This window comes from Ornithorhynchus anatinus, chromosome 12 (genome assembly GCF_004115215.2).
Source record: "Ornithorhynchus anatinus isolate Pmale09 chromosome 12, mOrnAna1.pri.v4, whole genome shotgun sequence".
Classification (NCBI taxonomy): Eukaryota; Metazoa; Chordata; class Mammalia; order Monotremata; family Ornithorhynchidae; genus Ornithorhynchus; species Ornithorhynchus anatinus.
The window spans coordinates 6346100-6362878 of NC_041739.1; the positions used below are offsets into that span (position 1 = coordinate 6346100).

The 16779-nt window shown below is 42.6% G+C and overlaps 1 long non-coding RNA gene across 2 annotated transcripts; it reads left to right on the top strand.

Moving 5' to 3' along the window:
- The first annotated feature begins 991 nt into the window (after positions 1-991).
- On the top strand, positions 992-15217 carry LOC103171439. 2 transcript variants are annotated; one of them, XR_486788.3, is made up of 5 exons: positions 992-1056; positions 2304-2390; positions 6682-6837; positions 12695-12760; positions 15054-15217. It is a non-coding gene; the product is annotated as an uncharacterized LOC103171439 (long non-coding RNA). The 2 variants fall into 2 exon arrangements; XR_003763435.2 differs by lacking the exons at positions 992-1056; positions 2304-2390 and adding an exon at positions 3104-3285.
- The last annotated feature ends 1562 nt before the right edge of the window (positions 15218-16779 follow it).

Genomic DNA, 16779 nt, shown 5'->3' on the forward strand with positions numbered 1-16779 from the left:
TGGCTCAGCCACTTGTCAGCTGTGTGACTTTGGGCAAGTCACTTAATAATAATCATAATAATGATAATGTTGGTATTTGTTAAGAGCTTATTAAGTGCAGAGCACTGTTTTAAGCGCTGGGGGAGATACAGGGGAATGAGGTTGTTCCACCTGAGGCTCATAGTCTTCATCCCCATTTTATAGATGAGGGAACTGAGGCACAGAGCAGTGAAGTGACTTGCCCACAGTCACACAGCTGACAGGTGGCAGAGCCGGGACTTCTGACCTCTGACCTCTGACCATGACCTCTGACTCCCAAGCCCGGTCTCTTTCCACTGAGCCAAGCTAACTTCTCTGGGCCTCAGTTCCCTCATCTGTAAAATGGTGATTCAGACTGTCAGCCCCATGGGAGACAGGGACTTTGTCCAACCCGCTTTCTTTTATCCACCTCAATGCTTAATACAGTGCCTGGCACATAGTAAGTTCTTTAACAAATACCATCATTATTATTATAGCTATCATTAAACTCTTCCCAAGACTGTAAACTCCTCAAGGGCAGATATCTTGTCTACCAACTCTATTTTATTTTACACTCCCAAATGCTTAGTATAATAAGTGTGCAATAAGTACCAATGATTAATTGGTTGTTTTACTGTTCAGCTAAGACTAGAGTCTGTAATTTATGAGATATCTGAGTGGCACCGATCAATCCATCAATTATTCGGTGATATTGATCAAGCACTTAATGGATGCAGAGCACTGTACTAAGCATTTGGGAGAGGACAATGGAACAGAATGTTCCCTGCCCACAATGAACTTACAGTTCAGAGGGCACCAAGAAAATCCAAACAATGATTATTTAAAGAAAAACATCAACTCCTTCTATTCCTGAGCCTTAAGAGTCACGGCGTAATCGGTTTGCGTTGGTTTAGAACGTTAAGGTTTTGTAATGTTCTCACCACTACTATTATGCTTTATGACTCACCTGCAAAATGTTTTCCCCCTTAGACTTTCCACCCCCTCCTGCAACTGTGCAGAAGCAGCGCTGAAGATGCTCAGAATGAGAAGGAGAAAATGGTATAAACGTTTCCTCATTCATTCTGGGGAATGGAGCGGTTTTAAGGTGCTTTCGTCTAAGACTTGTTTGCCCAACTAAATAGTGTTTTCTCCCCGAGAAAGAGATAGAGCTGTTTGGGAGGGCTGGAAAATAATATGAAGTGGGAGGAAATGGTAATTTTTCAGCCCAGGAATGCCAGGGAAAGCACACCAGCTGTGCAAAATTCATTGTTTTTTCATGACCCTACGGAACAAGCTAGGAGCATAGTTTTCTAATTTCTGGAGCCTGATGACAGGTGTAAAAAATACAAGGGCCTAGTAAAAACCAAGAGACTCCATCTTGAAAGGGATTCATCATCCGAGCAATCAATCAATCACTCGATCAGTGGTATTGCAGTAATTCAGAAAACATCAATTATTAAGAGATGGTGGATGTTAAAAACCACCTTGGGAAACGAGGATTCAACTGCCTTCGGGATACGAAATGATGCACAGCCCAGTGATGCACAGGTTAGAGTGACAAAGATGTTGAAGATCAGGTAATAAGCACTTTTCTCCGTGAGTTTTTTTATTCTATAGAGGAAGGACACAAACAGTGTTAGCCTATCAGTCAGACGACGATAGTGGGGAAGGAAGAGATTCCTCAGTGAATTGACCTGAAATGATGATGTGGTTAAGGAGGAACCAGGAAACAGGGAGGATCAGAACTCTTTATTTATGCCACCCTCAGCCCCATAGCACTTCCGTAAATATCTGTAATGTGTCTATGTCTGATTGTGTTTTCTCTCTCAACGCGTAGTACGGTGCTCTGCACACAGTAAGCGCTTAGTAAATACCATTACTCCTTCCACTTCTAATAAGCAGTCCAATAGTCAAGAATAATTAAAAATTATGGTATTTGTTCAGCGCTGACTATGCGTCAAGCACTGTTCTAAGCGTTGATCAATGATATTCAATGAGTGCTTACTGAGTGTAGAGCAAAATGGGGATAGATTGTGAGTCCTGGCAGAAACCAGGACTATTCCCATTACCATAAACCTGTATCTACTTTAGTGTTTAGCATAAAGTGAGGTCTTGAGACCTGTTATTATAATTAATAATATTAGTCCTATTATTTTATGATATACTGTGTGATATAAATCAAGACATCACTGACATTTAGCTCTTCGGTTCTATTATTAGTCCTATTACTATTACTATATACTTTGTGATATAAATCATGATATCGCTGACATTTAGCTCTACAGTTCTGTGTTTTTTTTTAAAAGAGAATTGACTTTGGAAAAGATATTGGAAGTGGCTTATCAGTCAACATAGAGATAAGCCAGAGAGGAGCTCCCTGCATCTGTGGAAAGGTTAGTTTAACCAGCTATTTCCCTCAATTTAACTTGACATCTCAAGCTCTTCTCTCTCCTTGATCAGGACTTCTCTTTTCCAAAGATTTTGCAGGCTTATAGGGATGTGTTATCCTTTTCATTCCTGGTTTCATTTTTTACAAGTTCAATTTTCCCATGTCAAATATTCAACTCCAGTTTGTTTTAAGGCTTAGTTTAATTTAATGATAATGTCAATCCCCATTTTACAGATGAGGTAACTGAGGCCCAGAGAAGTGAAGTGACTTGCCCACAGTCACACAGCTGACAAGTGGCAGAGCGGGAATTCAAACCCATGACTTCTGACTCCAAAGCCCGGGCTTTTTCCAATGAGCCACACTGCTTTCTTCTTTTGCAGCTTCTTTGTTATATTGTACTCTTCCGAGCTCTTAGTATATGCATTCACTCAATGGTATTTATTGAGCACTTACTATGTGCAGAGCACTGTACTAAGCGCTTGGAATATACAATTCGGCAACAGATAGAGACATTCCCTGCCCAACAACAGGCTCACAGTCTAAACAGAGGAGACAGACAACAAAACAAAACCAAACAAGTACAGTGTTTGGCATACAGTAAGTGTTCAGTAAATGAGATCGGTTGATTTACTGATTGATCTCTTTCCATAGAATTATTTTAGTGTCTGTCTTTCTCACTAGATTTTTAAAAACTCAAAATAAATTGTTTCAAGGCCATTCTACAGCTAGAAGATCAAATCAGATTAAAAATCCACAAACCAAATTTTCTGGAGACAATGATGCACTCACCCTGATGGCGGGGCAGTTTGAAGAAGGGAAAATGATTGAACTGAATAGAAACAATTATCCACAAGACTTTTATGAAGAAGGAAAAGAACTTTCCCTCTGTTTCATTGCAAGTAAGGGCTTGTTACCTTATAAACATTTTAATTAATGCTGACACAGGATACTTGAGTGCTTTTCAAAAATAATTAAAAACAGTCCATTTACTATAAATTATAGAAGCTGGGATTGGGTTTTATAACTCGAGAAGCAGCGTGGTCTAGTGGAAATAACCCGTGCCTTGAAGTAAGAGTAAGGTTCTATTCTCGACTCTGCCAGTTTACTTGCTCCGTGACCTTGTTCAAGTCACTTGATGTCTCTGGGTCTCAGTTTCCTCAATACCCGTTCGCCATGGAGGACAGGGACTGTGTCCGACCAATTAACCTTTATTTACCCAGGACTCAGAACAGTGATCTAGAGTAGACACTTAACAAATATCATTTTAAAAATAAGATTCTCCCGAGAAGCAGCATGGCTCAGCGGAAAGAGCCCAGGCTTGGGAGTCAGAGGGCATGGGTTCAAATCCCGGCTCTGCCACTTGGCAGCTGTGTGACTGTGGGCAAGTCACTTCACTTCTCTGGGCCTCAGTTCCCTCAACTGTAAAATGGGGGTGAAGACTGTGAGCCCCACGTGGGACAACCTGATGACCCTGTATCTCCCCCAGCGCTTAGAACAGTGCTCTGCACGTAGTAAGCGCTTAACAAATACCAACATTATTATTATTATACTGGCACAGAGTATGTGCCCAGTAAGTACTGTTGATTGTCTTATTGAGAAGCAGCGTGCTTAATGGAAAGATGACGGGCTTGGGAGTCAGAGGTTGGGGGTTCTAGTCCCGGTTCTGCCACTCATCAGTTGTGTGACTTTGAGCAAGTCACTTAACTTCTCTGGGCCTCGGTTACCTCATCTGGAAAATGGGGTTTAAGACTGAGCCCCACGTAGGACTACCCGATTACCTAATCACCCCAGCGGTTGGAACAGTGCTCGGCACATAGTAAGTGCTTAACAAATACTGTATTACTATTATTATGGTTATTATTGCCAACTCTGATCTTAAACTTGTCCAAAGGGTGCAAACTTTTGTTTAAAAGTTCAAGCCACTGTGCTAAACCTGATTTCTCTGCAATCTCACCAGGAGATGTTGAAGAAGGCTATCCGTTTTCCTTCATCTGGAAAATGAAAGCAATAATTCTGATCACATCCTCTTCTAAGGGCTCTGATTACCTGACTGCCTTCTAATTGGCTCCTAAAAGCCTATTCCCTTGAATTATTCCCTTCAATAATTCCCTTGAATTATTTTCAATAGGGAACCTGCTTAAAGGGATAGCTTAAGGGAAAGTGCTTGGCACACAGTAAGGACTCAAAAAATATGATTGAATGAATAAATGAATGAGAGAGCATGGGACTGGAAGTTAGGAGATCTACATTATTATCAGTATTATTATCATCGTGAATCATTATTAATGATCATCATTATATCTGTTAAGCACTTACTATGGCTGTGGTATCTATCTATCACTGGGATAGATAAATTCAGGTTGGACAGAGACACTGTCCCCCATCGCACTCGCTGACTAAGTAGGAGGGAGGACTTATATTGAATCCCCATTTCAAAGATGAGGAAACTGAGGCCCAGAGAACTGAAGTAACTCACCCAAGGTCACCCAAAATGTAAGTGGCAGAACCGGGATTAGGGCCCAGGTCCTCTGAATCCTGTATTTTTCCCATTAGGCCATGTTGTCTCTCTATTTTGCTGCTTCATTATTTTTATGAACCCCAGCACTTAGCAAAAAATAAGCACTTACTGAGTTCCATCGTTTTGATTACAATCACCGAGGTGCCGTCCAAACATTTCGTGAGACTGTTGGAGTCCTACTGAATGGGGCAAACACACTGTCTGGGGCTTGACATTTTTCCCGACTGAATCTGTTTCATTCTATTTGAAACCTCATCTATCTTTCATCAGCAGTGAATACACTGGGAAGCTGATAAAAGAGCCATCACAAAAGTACCGACTACTTCCTAGGAACCGTATAAATCAATCAAGACCTTAAAAGCCTAACTCATTTTAGAACATAACCTACCACAGGTGGAATCCACTTATCGTTTTCAGGATCAACCGGCAGTCAGACACTCAATTTTCTTCTCTTTGTAGACCTTAATTTCCCACTTTGTGGTCAATAATCAAATGCGAGGTCACGTCGCCTGCGAGAGGCCTTCGCTGATTTTGTCCTCTTTCCCCGACTTTCTCTCCCTTCTGTGTCATCTATATGCCCTTGAATCTGCACCCACTGGTCCATCTGGTATTTACCCCACCCTCAGTCCCACAGTAGTAACGTGCGTATCCATAATTTATTTCAAAGTCCCTCTAGACTGTAAGATCATGTTGGGGAGGGACGTGACTACTGATTATGTTGTTATGTACTCTCCCAACCACTTTGTACAGTCCTCTGAACACAGTAAACTGCATGGCATGGTGAGAATAATAATGTTGGTATTTGTTAAGCGCTTACTATGTGTAGAGCACTGTTCTAAGCGCTGGGGGAGATACAGGGTCATCAGGTTGTCCCACGTGAGGCTCACAGTCTCAATTCCCATTTTACAGACGAGAGAACTGAGGCACAGAGAAGCAGCATGGCCTAGTGGATAGAGCATGGGCCCGGGAATTAAAAGGTCATATTATGCTCTCCCAAGTACTTAGTACAGCTCATTGCACATGGTAAGGGCTCAGTAAATATGATTGACTGCTTGATGGCCGCGTGGCCTTAGTCAAGCCACTTAACTTCTCTGTGCCTCATCTTTAAAATGGGGATTAAGACTGTGAACCCCATATGGGCTGACTTAACTAAGACTCGGGGTTGATACGAGATAATCAAGACTGCATTATCCCCTCCAAACTGTGGGACTCAATAGCAAATGTTTTCCACTTGTGTTTGTGTGTGTTTGCACGCCTGCCTATAAAGTAATTGTTCCAGGGACATTTGCTTGTAGACCTGGGTTTTAATCCTCACTCTGCCACATGTCAGCTTGGTGACCTTGGGCAATTCACTTTCCTTCTCTGGACCTCAGGTACCTCATCTCTAAAATGGGGATTTAGAGTGTGAGCCACACCATGGGACAGGGACTGTGTCCAACCTGATTGAAGTGTAAATGCTTAGAACGGTGCTTGGAGCATAGTAAGTGCTTAAAAAGTACCTTTATTATTATTATTGTCATTATTATTCATTTAGATCCCGGGTACCTTTTGTCCCCTCCTGTCATCGCCATCTTTGACTCCTCTTTAGTGAGACTCCACAAATTGTGTCTGTACATCGGAGTGAGGCACCAGTCAAAGGCCGTCTCGGCGGGGTGTCTGGGTCCCTCCCGCTGAAAGCACTTCCGGAGATAATGTGATTTCTCAGGGTTCGGGCAGCTCGGTGAAGAGCTCTGTGGGGAAATCCTCATCAGGCAGACTCTTGTTTCCATGATTACAGACTTCAGAAACCATCGTCTGCCCTGGAGGGGTTTGTCCGAATGATTGGAAGTCATGGTCCCTTCATCCCTGGCCTGAAGATGCTGAGGTCCCAGCATAACTTTCACCAACCTGAGGACAAAGGTAGCACCCAGGAGACATTCAGAAACGCTGCGAGGTATAAATATTGTTTCCCTCTGCCCTCGGTCCTAACAGAGCTTGAGTTTTCACTGGGTGATTTGGCCAAGATAATAATCATAATAATAATATTTGAGGATTCTCTGGGTGATTTGGCCAATATAATGTAATAAGAATAATATTAGTAAGAGTTAAGTGCTTGGTGTCTGCCAAAAAGTGGGGAAGATGCTATTCATTCGTCCATTCGGTCGTATCGTTTTTGCCTGTCTGTCTCCCCGATTAGACTGTAAGCCTGTCAATGGGCAGGGACTGTATCTGTTGCCGATTTGTACATTCCAAGCGCTTAGTACAGTGCTCTGCACATAGTAAGCGCTCGATAAATACTGTTGAATAAATGAATGAATGAATGTATTGAGCCCTTACTGTGTGCAAAGCACTATACTAAGTGCTTGGGAGAGTTCAATATAACAACAAGCAGACACATTCCCGGCCACGACTAGATAATTGGGTCTCACACGGGGCTCACAGTCAGAAGGAAAAAGAACAGGTTTTAAATCCCCATTTTGCAGATGAAGGAACTGAGGCATAAAGACTCGCCCGAGGTCACGCAGAAGGTAAGTGGCAGAGCAGGGATTAGAATCCAGGTACTCTGACTCGCAGGCCCGGGCTCCGTTCACTCGGCCATGCTGCTAGGCGGGAAGGTTGTCAGGGAATTAGGGAGTATTCGTGCTTCACAAGATCGGTGCGGTTCCAGCGTACTGTGGGGTCAGAGAAAGTGACAGGTTAGTTGTGTGACCTCAGCACAGGGGAGAATGTCAGGGTGAGTTTGACTTCAGGCGGGACTTGGGGGGAATGCAGCACTCGTGTTATAGCAGAACTGGGTGTGTTCAGAAGTATTCCTTTATTGTGTGTGTGTGTGTGTGTGCGTTGTGGGTGTGTTCTGGGAAAAAAAAACCCGACCTGTGTCTAAACATCCATCTTAATAATAATAATAACAATTATTATTTCAAAATTATTATTTAAGCACTTAGTGTGTACTCTACTAAGTACTGGGGTAGGTACAAGGAAATCGAGTTGGACACAGCGCCTGTCCCATATGGGGCTCACAGTCTTAATCTTCATTTCAATATTATTACCATGGTCATTAATTCAGACTCTCCTTGTATTTTTATCTGATGGAAGATATTATTCTGGATAGGGCCATTTAAACCTCCCCTGAATCCTCACTCAAAAATAAAATACACGTACACACACACACTTACCAAACTTGACTAACACCTGAATCCCAGTGAAACTGTTCTTGACGTGCTCTGTCTCGGACCAGCATGGGGAAAATGGAACTTTCTGTAGTCATTCAGTCATTTTGTCATATTTATTGAGCGCTTACTGTGTGCAAAGCCCTGCAGTAAATGCTTGGGAGAGTACAACGTAACGGACACATTCCTGCCCACAGCGAGCTCACATTCTAGAGACAACGAGCTCACAGTCTAGAGACGAGCTCGCAGGTATCTAGCAGAGAATCCTTCCTTCTTTTCTAACCAAGGGAGAAATTTATCCGAAGGGCTTGCCTCAGACCCTTACCTCTTGCATTACTTAAACTGAAGTTTCCTTTCTTCTTCGTGGCTCAGCGGGGTTTCCTTCCTACCTGCCCCCCTCACATCGTATCCTGGGAACCGTTTCATATACTCAGTTAACTCCTGCAGTCACTACTTTGGAGAGCAATCTGTAAAAGCGCTGGCAGGACTGTGACGGGTTATTTTAATGTTGCGTTACCAGTGATTCAGAGATCCCCTGGCCCCAGGAACTCACAGTTTTATGTGGCTTTATTTGACTTGGTTCCGCACATTTTCTTGTGGTCGGTCTTCTGGGGAGGCATGAGGAGAGGAGAGGCTTCTGTCGGTATTTCAAAAAGTTGACTGAATCTCCTCTCCTCGTGGAGAGATCTTACTGTTTTGGGCAGAGAACGCAGCTACCGACTCTGTGACATCGGACTCTCCCAAGCGCTTAGTACAGTGCTCTGCAGAGAAGCAGCACAAATAGTAAACAACAGTGTCTCGAAGAAGAAAGATAACTCTTATGGAATATGGAAGAAAATTCACATGAAGAGTACAGGCAGTTTCCTGAATAGAAAACAATTCACAGAGGCAGCATCGCCTACTGGTTAGAGCACGGGCCTGGAGGTTGGGGGAACTGGGTTCTAATTCTGACAGTGCCCCTTGCCCGCTGCATAACCTAGGGCAATTCCCTTAACTTCTCTGTGCCTCAGTTTCCTCACCTATAAAATGGGGATTCAGGAGCCGTTCTCCCTCCAACTTAGACTTGGAAACCTTATGGTACAGGAACTGTGTTTGATCTGATTATTTGGTTTTCACCTCAGGGCTTAGTTCCAGGTTGGCACATAGTAAGGGCTTAACACATGCCATTGTTATCATGTATTACTGCTATTATTACTATCAACAATGGTAATCATTATTAATTCAGTTGCCACAATAACAATGAAGGGTGAAACTATTAGCAGGTGCAGGAAAGGGTGGAATCCTCTTGGTTTGGATGAAAGAGTTGATAGATGGGAAACCCCTAAACATTAGGATGGGACTCAGTAAGCCTGTCCAGAATATTCATTCATTCATTCAATAGTATTTATTGAGCACTTACTACGTGCAGAGCACTGTACTAAGCGCTTGGAATGTACAAATCGGTAACGGATAGAGACAGTCCCTGCCCTCTGACGGGCTTACAGTCTAATCGGGGGAGACAGACAAGAACAATAGCAATAAATAGAATCAAGGGGAAAAACATCTCATTAAAAATAATATTGCCCCAAATATATAGTCATGCTCAGAAAGACACTGGACTTTGAGATTGAAAATTATCCACTGGAGACGTCTATTAGAGGGGGATTAAATCATTTCTCTAATCAATCATATGTAGCACTGTTTAATATTATCTACTGACCAGGTTACTGGAATGGGATCCAGGATGAAGAAAATCGACAAACTAAACGAGAAATAATAGTGATAATTGTAGTATTTGTTAAGCATTTACTAGATGCAGTGGATTGTACTAAGCGTTGGGGTAGATTAAGGAAAACAGGTCAGATAGAGTCCCTGTCCCACGTAGGGCTTAGTGTCAGATGGGGAGGGAGAACAGGTATTTAATCTCCACTTTACAGATGAAGAAACTGAGGCCAAGAGAATGATGATGATGGTGGTATTTGTTAAGCACTTGCTATGTGCCAAGCACTGTTCTAAGCACTGGGGTAAAGGGGAATCAGGTTGTCCCACATGGGGCTCACAGTCTTCATCCCCATTTTACAGATGGGGCGCAGAGAAGTGAAGTGACTTGCCCAGGGTCACACAGATGGTATGTGGCGGAACCAGGATTAGAACCCAGGTCTTCTGCCCCCCAAGCCCATGCTCTTTCCACTGGGCCAGGTCACGACAGTAACGCTTTTGGAGAAAGCTGATGTACCAGTCTATTTCCTGATATTCGCCTTCGGGACCAGCTCAGTAATGCAGTTGAATTGTCACCTAGATTGAAAACCGTCATTAAATGAGTTTCCTTTAGACAGGTATCAGTAGCTAACAGGGCATGTCTGTTGTCTGCTCTGATTGCTTTATCCTGACACTTGTTATTCAGATAAGTCCAAAATCCCAATATTCTGAAATGCGAGTTCTCCCTAATGGTCTAGCTAAACACACTAAAGTTTGTGGATTGAGGGAAACTAGGCTGGGTAGAGAGTCAGAATTGAATTTATTTAACAAAATCAATTTTGAATTTGGGGAGAAGCGATTTTGTTTTTCTTTTCCTGGTTGCTTCGGGGGGAGGGTTACTTTCCCAGATAGTGAGTAAAAATGTCTGGAAGGGGAAAGAAAATTCTTACAGAATGTGAAAGAAAAGTCACGTGGAGAGTAAGGGCAGTTTTCGGGAATAGAAAATACTTCAGAGTACTTGGACATTCGTTTCATTCATTCAATCGTATTTATAGATTGCTTAATGTGTGCAGAGCACTCTACTTAGCGCTGGACCCCGAACCCTCCCTGGGTTTGCCCAAGGAAATATGATGATATTGATGATGTTGAAGGCAGAAAAACTTACTAAGGGTGCCTGGTTCATAGGCAGGATCCATGTGAGCCGTTAAAAAATAGTCTCTCTGCATGCCTTTGGCCGGAATTGGTTGGAATTGTGTGGTTTTTTTTGTTTTTGTTTTGAAAGACCAATGTGATGCTACCCACGAAGGTATTTTCACAGAAGCATTACTGATCTACAGGGTGACCTCGGCTAAGTCACTTAAACTTCTTTGGGCCTCAGTTTTCTCATTTGGGAAATGGGGATTATATTGTCAATCCCATGCCAGGCAGAGATTGTTTCTGATCTCATAACTTTGTGTCTGCCTGAGGGCCTAACAAACCAAAAGCGTTTAATGTCTGTCATAAATGTTATTCCTCACTCTATGCAGCACGGCTTAGTGGAAAGAGAATGGGCTTGGGAGTCAGAGGACGTGGGTTCTAATTCCACCTCCGCCACTTGTCTTCTGTGTGACCTTGGGCAAGTCATTTCATTTCCTCTGTGCTTCAATTACATCTGTAAAATGGGGATTAAGACTGTGGGCCGCAAGTGGGACAACCTGATTACCCAGTGCTTAGAACAGTGCTTGGCACATAGTAAGTGCTTAACAAATGCCATCATTACTATTAATGGTAGTATTCCTCTTTACCTGTCAGATTCCTTAGTGACAGACCTGTTGGCCTTATGGCCTCTGCTTCTTCATCCTTGCCGTATCTGATTAACTGGTATCTACACTTGTGCTAAAAATAGTGCTTGGCACATAGTAAGGACTAAAACAAGTACTATTATTATCCTTGTGGGGAGCAGAAGAAAGGCATGGGAAGGACTCGGGAAGCAGAGAGCGATTCTCTTTCTCAAATCGATTTTTTGTTTTAGAGAACAACCTCCCTTGCTTTGCTCTGTGGACCGTCTTACTAACTGTGAAGGTTTGGATTCCTTTCGAATCTTCAGAGTGGGTTCCTGTTTCTGAGAGTTTTTTTTTTTCCTCTTGCAGGAAGCACTTAATTAGTTCCCATCAGCCTATCAAGACAGGCCTAAAAATAGTATTAAAAAAAAAAATCAGAACACCTGGAAGAAATGGATGTTAAGCATTCCTAATCAGTCTATTTTGGTTTAGGCAGATCCCACAGGGCTGACTTCAGTCCCATGGCAAGGAATTAATAATAATAATCATGGTATTTGTAAAGTGCTTACTATGTGCCAGGTACTGTACTAAGTGCTGGGGAAGATACAAGCAAATCAATTTACACCTAAAAAGTGCTCAATACATACATACACGATTGGCCATTTGACCATTAACACTGTCAGTAGCTTCAAATTATTCATGAAGATTTTGATTGGGTCTATATTAGCAATGAGTCTTAGCCTAAAAATGAAGATTTGTGGTTCTCAGACTTCTTTACTATGATGGCAGGACATCCCCCCACCCCTTAAATATTTCCAGAAGTGAGGATCTTTCAGATTAACTAATCATTCATTCAGTCGTCGAATCGCATTTCTTGAATGCTTACAAAGCACTGTACTAAGCACTTGAGAGAATACAATAGAACAATATACAGACACATTCCCTTCCCACAACGAGCTTACAGTCCTTAGAACAATCTTACAGTCTCGAGGATCGACTGTAGTAACATCTGAAGCATTTTAAACCTTCAGTCCTGGTCCCAGCTCTTCAATCCTCCATCCCTGATTTTGTGGTTGGCAAATTTCTTCCCACCCCAGTGCCCTTGCGATGATATTGGCGGCAGCTGGGTGACGTACATGAAGACAATCACAAAGCACCATCTGTCTCTACGGTCGGGTAGCTAACCAATACAACTTTCATGCAGGAAAAGTACATTCATGGAATGAATGTCACGGACGACCAGATTTGAAGTTTGACAAACTTATCGAAGGTACAGTGTTTTTCCTCTAAGCCACTCATTACTTCAGCAAGATTGCAAAACATTATCGTCAGTAGACAACAGAGATTATAACTCCCTATCACTCAATCCATGATTAATAATGACGGTATTTAAGCGCTTACTATGTGCCAAGCACCAATTCCTTGTACTTGTTGAACACTTACTGTGGGCAGAGGACTGTACTAAGCACTTGGGAGAGTACAAAATAACAGCTGGTAGACACATTCCCTGCCCACAGTGACAGAAATGTTATTAATATAATAATAATAATATCATTATTATTAATAGAAATAAATAAAATTACAGCTGTGTATGCACGTCCTTTGAGGCTGAGGAAGGGGTGAATCAAGGGAGCAAATCATTGAGATGCAAAAAGAAGTGGGAGAAAAGGAAATGAGGGCTAAGTCAGGGAATTTTCCTCAGGGGTCAGTGATTCTTCAGCTTGTCCCTTTCCCAAATCGGAAGATGAGTTTTACACCAACTTTCCTTCAGAGAAAGATGACTTTTTGGAGGATGCAAAGAAGGAGGCTGTCTGTTAATTCTTTCAATTAGGGGCACATTGTGTCTGCCATGGACTGATGGATAAAGTTGGGGAAATCACCTCTCTTCAGAAAGGTTCATGAAGTCCCAGAGCATGGTGGTGATTGACCACATGACCCAGGTGCTTTGTGGAACACCCTGCTTCGCTCGAGTCATTCCATAAAATGCCCAGGTGAAACTGAGAGTCCTCCAATTAGCTCAGCGCTAAAATTTCTTCACATTGCCCTGTACAGATCACCACATGGTCTGCCAATGCTTCTTTCCCAGATATTCCACTGTTTTGCAGAATCACACACTCTTCCCAATAGGCCTGGGCACAATCATCAGTGTCTGCTGTGTGACCTTGGACAAGTCACTTTACTTCTCTGGGCTTCAGTTCCCTCAACTGTAAAATGGAGGCTAAGACTGTGAGCTCCATGGAGGACATAGAGTGGGTCCAACCTGCTTGGCTGGTATCTACCCCGGGTTAGTACAATACCTGGCACATAGGAAGTGCTTAACAAGCACCATTTTCTTTTAAAAAAGGAGCTTATAGCCTTATGGGTGGAGATGAACCACCACTGAAAATAGGGGCTTGCTAGGGTGAGATGCCAGCCAGGGGTGGGAGAAAGGAAAGACGAGAGTGAATAGCATTATAGCAATGTCCCATACCTCTGGGACAGTGGAGCACCACTGGGTAAGTCCTATGTCTAATAATAATCATTATAATTATGGTATTTGTTAAGGGCTTACTATGTGCCAGGCACTCTACTAAGCTCTGGGGTGGTTACAAGCTAATCAGGGTGGATGCAGACCCTGTCCCCTATGAGGCTCACAGTCTCAATCCCCATTTTACAGGTGAGGCAGCTGAGACACAGAGAAGTGAAGTGACTTGTCCAAGTCCACACAGCAGACAAGTGGCAGAGCCATGATGAGAACCCATGACCTTCTTTCTCCCAGGGCCAGGCTTCATCCACCACGCCACGCTGCTTGCTTCATGTCTAATGGGTCACAGCCCTCCAAGGGAAGAGCCAGTCAGTCAATCTTATTTAGAGGGGGCTTACTGTGTGCAGGGCACTGTTCTAAGTGCTTGGGCAAGGGCAATAGATCAATAAACAGTCACAGGCCCGGCCCACCTGGAGCCAGCCACAGAATGCCACGGACACGATCCCATTATCCGGTCCAATCCTTTCTCCTCAGGGAAAGATGGTCTTCGTCCTGATGGGCGTGTCCATTTTCCCACATTGAGGCACCTTCAACAGGGAACGTGAAGGCCATGGCCGTCCACAAATTCCCGCCCTCCCTACACACGCAGTCCAGATCAGAGCAGAACATGCAGGTTAAAATGAGGAAGACCATCTGAGAGCGTGTGATGAGACACCAAAGCCAACCTACCTATTCTATCTATCTAGTCTAAGCTTTCTATTCTCTATTCTCTTAGATAGAGAAGATCTAGGTGCAGTGAGTAGGTCGGCATTAGAGGTGTGACGTTTGCAGGCTGGGTTGTAGTAATGGAGCAGAAAAGTAAGGTAGGAAGGGGTAAAACCATTGGGTGTTTTAAAGCCAGTTCATTCATTCATTCATTTGTATTTATTGAGCACCTACTGGGTACGGATCAGTTTCTGGTTGATGCAGAGGTGGTTGGGATGGATGGATGAACTAGAGGTTCTTGAGGAGTGGGGAAAGATGGACTGAACATTTTGATAGAAAAACGATGACCAGAGAGCAATTTTTTTCAAAACAAGTCTATTTCCTCAAAATGTAGGAAGAGGACAGGAGAAGCGGGACAACGCAGAAGGATATACTCTCCTTGCTTTCCTGGATTCCCATTTGTGATAGAGAATCATTTACAGTTTTGTAATGAAATGTACTCCCACAACTCTTATGTATTAAATTTAAATATTTAATAAACCTCTTTTACCTCTAAAAGTTTGCTTGCTATGTTTCATTCTGAACGAAGATGAATTAAGCCACAGCACAGACCACCCAACAGGTAACGAAAATTTCAGTTTCAGGATGATGTGACTGTCCGGTTTTCTGTAATATTAATCAGAAATATTAAAATTTAGTTTTTAATCCTAGTCATTTGGCTGAAGGCTTCAGATATGTGAAAGCTTGTCTGCTTTCATATTTTAAATCATTCAGAAGAGTGGAGATCTCAGCTCCAGTGAATAAGCATTTCGTTTAAAAAATGCACGCACAGTATTGCTCGGCATATCAAGAATGAATTGCCATTTATTTTAAGACATACTTTACAGGTTATATTTTCCCTTTTCTCCAGAATATTAATGAGTTTAAACTGTCAAATGGTAGCACAAATTCACCAGTGATCTAGCGATTGAAATGAACATGAAAGCAAAAATACGTTTCTTTGAAAAACAAGATGTAGAAGATCATCAACTTTGATATTACTGACTGAAAGTTTATATTTTATTTGCTACTCACTCAACCTGTAGTGACCTTGCCTAGATCTCGCCAGACATATGCGGTTTAATTTTGCGACTTCAGTGAATATGACTCAACTATTATTATTAACTCTTATTTCATCTTCAAATTCAGGACCATTATCATCACTGAGATTTACTGAGTTCAGAGTACGGCATCTGGTAGTTGAGAATTAATTACAGTAGAGGTGACAGTGAAAACTAAAGATACAGTCCCTGCCCTCAATCAGCTTACAGTGTCACGGGAAAGGGAAGTAGGTATCAATTGCCAAATAAATGGTAGGTGAAAAAGTAAAAGCACAGTAACAATAGAAGTTATAGTATATATTAAGTATTTTCTGTGAACAGAGCGTTGTCTTAAATGCGGGGAGAGAATACACGGTGGGGAAATAGACAGGATCTCTGTGCCTTGACAGACTCGCAATCTGAGAGGAAAAGAGGGGAGAAGAGATACAATCTAAAATATGTGGGTAGTTAGATCAATGAGAGACATATCATGATTATTATTACATAGGTGTGAATGTTAAAAGTGTTTATGAAGAAAAGTGAAGATTAATCAAGGAACGCTTCCTGGAGGAGGTGATTTCGTAAGAGGGCTTGGAGATAAGGAGGAACTTGGTTTGATGGATTTGAAGAGGGAGGGAGTCCGGGAAGAGGGTGATGTGAGAACACTGGGAAGGAGATGGGAGAGTTGAGAGAGAGGTACTGTTCGGAAAGAATGAAGACAGTGAACTAAAGCGTAGCTGGAGAAGAGAATTGATGGGCGAGAGACAACTAGTGTGTTTGCTGAAAGACCAAGTTTGGTACTAAGTGTGTCCCTCAAAGCCTGTGGTGATTTTAACCCACAGCTGAGAGGGGATTCTGAAGCTTTTTCACAGCACGTCTTTTGGCAAACCGATGCCAAGAGAAAGAATATCAATTCTCCCACATTTTTCTACAATCTCTTGATATTTGTACATAATACGGCTCTATCTTCTCTCTTAGACCGCTAGCTCCTTGAGAGCAGGGATCGTGCGTATTAAATCTACTGTATGCTCACAAGCACTT